The sequence below is a fragment of the Carettochelys insculpta genome, chromosome 3 (genome assembly GCF_033958435.1).
Source record: "Carettochelys insculpta isolate YL-2023 chromosome 3, ASM3395843v1, whole genome shotgun sequence".
NCBI classification, from domain to species: domain Eukaryota; kingdom Metazoa; phylum Chordata; order Testudines; family Carettochelyidae; genus Carettochelys; species Carettochelys insculpta.
The window spans coordinates 129,141,693-129,147,692 of record NC_134139.1 but is presented as its reverse complement, the minus strand read 5'-3'; positions in this window follow the sequence as shown (position 1 = coordinate 129,147,692).

Sequence of the window (6,000 nt, the reverse complement as noted above, 5' to 3'; positions counted from 1 at the left end):
GTCTGCCAAGGCCCTATCTCCAAGATGTTATGGAATGATTGTCAATGATTATTTGGCCTTCTGAATACTTCCTCATGCTACTCAACCATGTGGGTACCAATGAGACTCTGAGGTATCACCTTGAACAGATTGGAAGATATTACATGGCTGTGAGAGTAAGGGTCAGCGAGATTGCCACACAAGTGGCATTCACTATGATCTTTCTGATCAAAGGTAGGGGCCCAGGCAGAAACAGATGCATCCTGGAGATGAACGCCTGCCTGGGAAGATGGTGTCACCAGGACTAAGAAGAAAAACAGTTGAAGACACATGGCAGTTTTGCAAAGGGACATTATTAAGGGGAAAAGAGGTAATTATTCCACTCCATATAAAATATAGGAAGCTTGGCAAGAGACCACTCTAGCTAAACTGGGAGATTTTGAATGATCTGAAATCAAAAAGAAGTCTTACAAAAATGGAAACTAGGTGGGTAAGTGTAAGGTAATGCACATTGGAAAAAATAACCCAAATTACACGTACAACATGATGGGGTGAAATTTAGCTACGACAGATCAGGAAAGGTGTCTTGGAGTTATAGTGGATAGTTCTCCGAAGACATCCACTCAGTGTGCAGCGGCAGTTAGTAAAGCAAATAGGATGTTAGGAATTATTAAAAAAGGGATAGATAATAAGACAAAAGATATCATACTTCCCCTATATAAAACTATGGTACGCCCACATCTTGAGTACTGTGTGCAGATGTGGTGTCCTCACCTCAAAAAAGATATATTGGCATTAGAAAAGGTTCAGAAAAGGGCGACTAAGATTATTAGGGGTTTGGAACGGGTCCCATATGGGGAGAGGCTAGAGAGACTGGGACTTTTCAGTCTGGAAAAGAGGCGATTGAGGGGCGATATGATAGAGGTAAATAAAATCACGAATGGTGTGGAGAAAGTGAATATAGAAAAATTATTTACCTTTTCCCATAATACAAGAACTAGGGGACACCAAATGAAATTGATGAGTAGTAGGTTCAAAACTAATAAAAGGAAATTTTTCTTCACACAGCACACAGTCAACCTGTGGAACTCCTTGCCGGAGGAGGCTGTGAAGGCCAGGACTCTATTAGGGTTTAAAAAAGAGCTCGATAAATTTTTGCAGGTTAGGTCCATAAATGGCTATTAGCCAGGGGTAAAGTATGGTGCCCTAGCCTTCAGTACAAGGGCAGGAGATGGATGGCAGGAGATAAATCACTTGATCATTGTCTTCTGTTCTCCTTCTCTGGGGCACCTGGCATTGGCCACTGTTGGCAGATGGGATACTGGGCTGGATGGACCTTTGGTCTGACCCAGTATGGCCATTCTTATGTTCTTATGTTCTAAGGTCAAATCAGAAAGGATAAATATCAAATAATATCACAAGTATGTAGGAGCAAAATTAGAAAGCCAAAGACACAAAATGAGTTCAAACTAGCTAGAGAAATAAAGAGTAACAAGTAATTAAATATTTTAGAACCAAGAGGAAGACCGAGGACAGAGTAAGGATGTTAATGTTTCACCATTTAATTGGTTAATCAATAATCCTTACCCTAAATGGACGAGGCTTACCAGTTATGGTTAACTGGCATGGACTGGAGCAGCCCCCTTCCCACTGCAGGCAAGGGGTTGCTCCAGCTCCGCAGGGCCACCATGGACGGAGGCACTCCAACCGAGCTGTAGTAGACTCATCCATGGTGGCCTTAGGGTGAGGATCTCTTCAGAAGAGGGAAGTGTGGACCGGAAGGCCACTACAATCAACATGGGCTGGAGCAACATGCCTGTCACTGACAGGAGCAGCTCCAGCTGGGCAACTGCAGATGGCGGCTGCTCTAGCCACACTGGCACTCCCCGCCAGTCATGGTGTTGCCGTGAGTAGGGACACTCCAACAGGGCTGGAACAGCCCCAGTGCCTAGCATGCTCTCTGACCCAAGGTACTTGGTGGTACCATGAGTGCTGGACCTGATGACCTCTTGAGGTTCCTTCCTGTTCTAGTAGTCTATGGCTGTGTCTACAGTAGCTCCCTACTTCAAAGGGAGCATGATAAGTAGGATGTTGGGAGATTATTAATGAAGTGCTGCGCTGCATATGCAGCACTTTATGAAGCTAATTCTCCCCTGTGACAACTTCTAAGTGTTAAACTTTGAAGTGCTGGCTCACATGTAGCCACGGTTCACCCTCTGGTACTTCAAAGTACCTGGGCAAATTCGAAGTCCCCTTACTCCTCAAAATTTTGAGGAGTAAAGGGACTTTGAAGTTGCCAGGCACTTCAAAGTATCAGGAGGTTAGCCGCAGATACACGAGAGTTGGCACTTCAAAGTTTAACACTTCGAAGTTGCCGCGGGGGATAAATACCATAAAGAAGTGCTGTGTATGCAGCACAGCACTTCATTAATATCTCCTGACACACAACCATGCTCCCTTCAAGGTAGAGAGCTAGTGTAGACACACCCTATAATTCCATGATTCTTCATCTGTACCTCTGGGGCACTTTGTACTATGCATATATTCTCCTGTATGAACAAAAGGAGTGCATTACCTCATTCTCTGTACTCAGTACCCGAACAGATATTCTCAAGGGAATGAACTGGCTTTCATTAAATAGTTTGGAAAACATCTTTCTTTCCTTACAAAAATTAAACACATTTAAGTTTATAGGATAGGCTAAACATGGTCCTCTTTATGATTACATTAACTCTTACCAGTTCCGTGGAGAAATGCATCTTTAATTAATAATAAACTGACATTTGGCAATTTATAATTAAATAAATAGCAAAATACAATAGGGAAAGTAACATCGCTCAAAACAACCCTAGTAGTATGTGCATTTTGTAGAAACAGGGACTGGATGATTAAAAGTGTGCACTTTTGTCCCCATTGTACTGAGCAGGAATGAGTTCTCTTCTTTCATCTTATTCAGTAGGTATAGTTCCAGGAGACTGGAGATGAAGTCACAACAACTTAGAAAGCAAACTTAGCATGACAAGATGAAGCATCTGTTTCTGTCTATGCTTCAGAGAAAGCCCCTGTGGCAAAGTTTAAAGTCATACCCTAAATCATTCATTGTAGTCTTACTACAGAGGCAAAAAAGGTTCAAAATTGATGAAAGATAATAAACCATGCAGACATAAGCTTGTAGGAAAACATGCTGGTGGGTAAAACAGGAAATGGGTATTTAAGGTGTTGCATAAACAGTTTACTTTCTATATGTTAGAAGCTAAAGGAACCATATCATTCCCAAAGCAGTGAACATCTCTAAATAATTTATTGGTTATTTCTGAACAGCACCTCTTAGGCTGACACATATCAACAACACACTTCACAAATCAGAGTAAACCACATAGGGGCCAATTTAAACAAAAAAAAATGCCACAGACTGATTTAAATTCTGACAAGGACTGTGAGCGTAACTCTTAGTTAAAGAAAATTCTACAGATGGGTCATGTTATGCAGAAAAAACCCAAAACTTTAGAGAAAATAGAGGTTTAAAAAGGCCTGTTAAGTCAACTGACCCATCCCTTTGTCAACCCCTCTATTCTGCAATCAGCCATCCTACTGTGGTTGCTTCTACACATCACCTCCAGTCAGAGGAGGCATGCTACTAAGGCAATGAGAAGCAGACTAATGAGGTGCTAATGTGCATATTCAGTGCATCACTAGCATAATGGCGGCCACACAAATTTCAAAGTGTGAACTTCGAATTGCAGATTAGCATTGTAGATGGGGACAGCTTTGAAATAAGCACCCCACTTTGACATACTCTTACTCCCACAGAACTAGATCAGAGTAAGGGAATGTCAAAGTGGAGTGCTTATTTTGAAGCTGCCCCTATCTGCCCCTGTCAAACTGCAATTCGAAGTCTGCACTTTGAAATTTGCACAGCCGCCATTATGCTAATGAGGCAATGAATAAGCACATTAGCACCTCATTAGCCTGCTTCAAATTCCCTCATTACCATGCCACCTCTGATGGACGATGGCATGTGTAGAAGCAACCAGCGTGTGCTCGACAAGAAACCTTCAGAAGAGAAGCACTCGCACCCAAACTGTGACGAAGTAAAAAAGGTAAAGAACAAAGGCTTTACACAGTAAAGGCTATCTGCTGTTTCACCAACAAACAATGGAGTTCTTGCAATCCGTAACACAGTATTCCATTATTACAAAGAAAAAGTAGTTTAGCATCAGAGCTTTGCTAAATTGTTGTAGTAAGTTTACACAAGTCTAGCATCCTGTTAGGATAGTATAGACCACAACCTGGAGTTTTTGAGCGAGTAGTAAAATAATGTTTTGATTTTGTAGTCTTCCCATCCACAACACCTCACATGGAGAGCATTATTGAACCTCAGCCATTTGGGATTTTGCCACAGCTGAGGAAGCTTCTGGTTGCACAGGCAGTGTGCAGAGGGTGAACACTAAAGATAGCAAACAGTTGGAAAGAACATTACAATTGCGTCCATTAGACAGCAGCTAGAAAGTCCTTAATTTCATTTAGGAAATATCCACAAGCAGTCATTGACAACGATTGACACATTGATTTTACTAATGTGCTCTATATGATTTCAAATGCCACCGGTCAGCTTCTCTCTTTGGGAGATTATGTCTGTGAAATCAATTACACCTAACAGTTTGATGACTTTGAGACAATTCCTTCAAACGTCAAAAGACTAATCACCCAGCAGGTCTTTAGCAATGTTATATGCAACAGCTACTCTTCAGTCTCCATGGGGTAGCCATGTTAGTCTGAAGCTGACTAATAACAAGCAGTCGTATAGCACCATAAAGACTAATAAATTTATTAGGTTATGAGCTTTCATGGGTAAATAGTCTCAGAGGGGTAGCTGTGTGAGTCCATTGTTTCACACACACACACAACCCAAGCATTCCTGTGGCATGGGTAAAAGCTAATAAATAGAACTGTTAGTCTTTAAGGTGCTACAGGATTGCTTGTTTTGTTTTGTTTTGTTTTTTTGTAAGACCTGCTTCTTCAGAATATTGGAGATCAGGTCCAGTAATTCTGAGCAAACATGGGCAGGGATGTGATATGTGGCTTTTGTGGAACAACTGCATCCAACATATATGTACTTGAGAAAGAGTAGTAGGCAAAATAATCACAACTGGGCGTGCAATGTGGTAGAGAAAATAAATCAAAACGGCAGCGTATGATGCAAATGTGAATGGAATGTGACAATAAGGGATTTAAAATAAAAATAGCATAAAAACAAAGTAAAGAGGCGTAAGCAGGAACCTAGCTGTGCACGCAGCATTGGAGGTCTGAGCAGCATCTTTATTCATCTGTACAGGCTACCCACATTATCAGCCCCTTGCATAGCAGAGGGGAAATTGTCATCAGGCAATAACATCCTTCCCCATGCAGGTGTGTGGGAAGTGGATAGAACTTTGGTTCTGATCCAGTGTAGCAGTCAACACTACTGAGCCAACTGGGAGGGAGCAGTAATCTGCACCCGGAAAAGAGGTGACTTATCTTACTTTTCTCAGGGAACAATCAGGCAGTAAAGACAGAACTGTAATGATGAATCAGAGTGTGATCCTTATTGTGCTCCTGGTATAGCAGGACATTGACCCGTACTTCAGCAACAAAAGTGCCAAACCAGCTTTAATGTAAACATTAATCAGATGGTGTTGTTGGTACAGAAATGATACTTGATGATAACTGATAAGGAGAACTGAGATTGTGAAATTGAGATAAATAAAGTAACAGATTGCAACTTCCAGCACTTCAGGGCAGTGCAGCTTTTATTGAGAATGTTTGCATGAAGAAAGGGCAAATCCATATTCTCCCAACTCACTCAGTGACAAAACACATTAAGAAACAAAAATGATCTGATTGCCTAATGAGCTTCTATTCAATCAAGAAAGTCATATCAGAATTCTTCAGTGTCTCTTGATGTAGCCCATTAGTTTTCAGAAATAATGTCTTGAGGATGTACGACACTGAAACTCTCCCCTCTCAGAAAAACTTCCAACT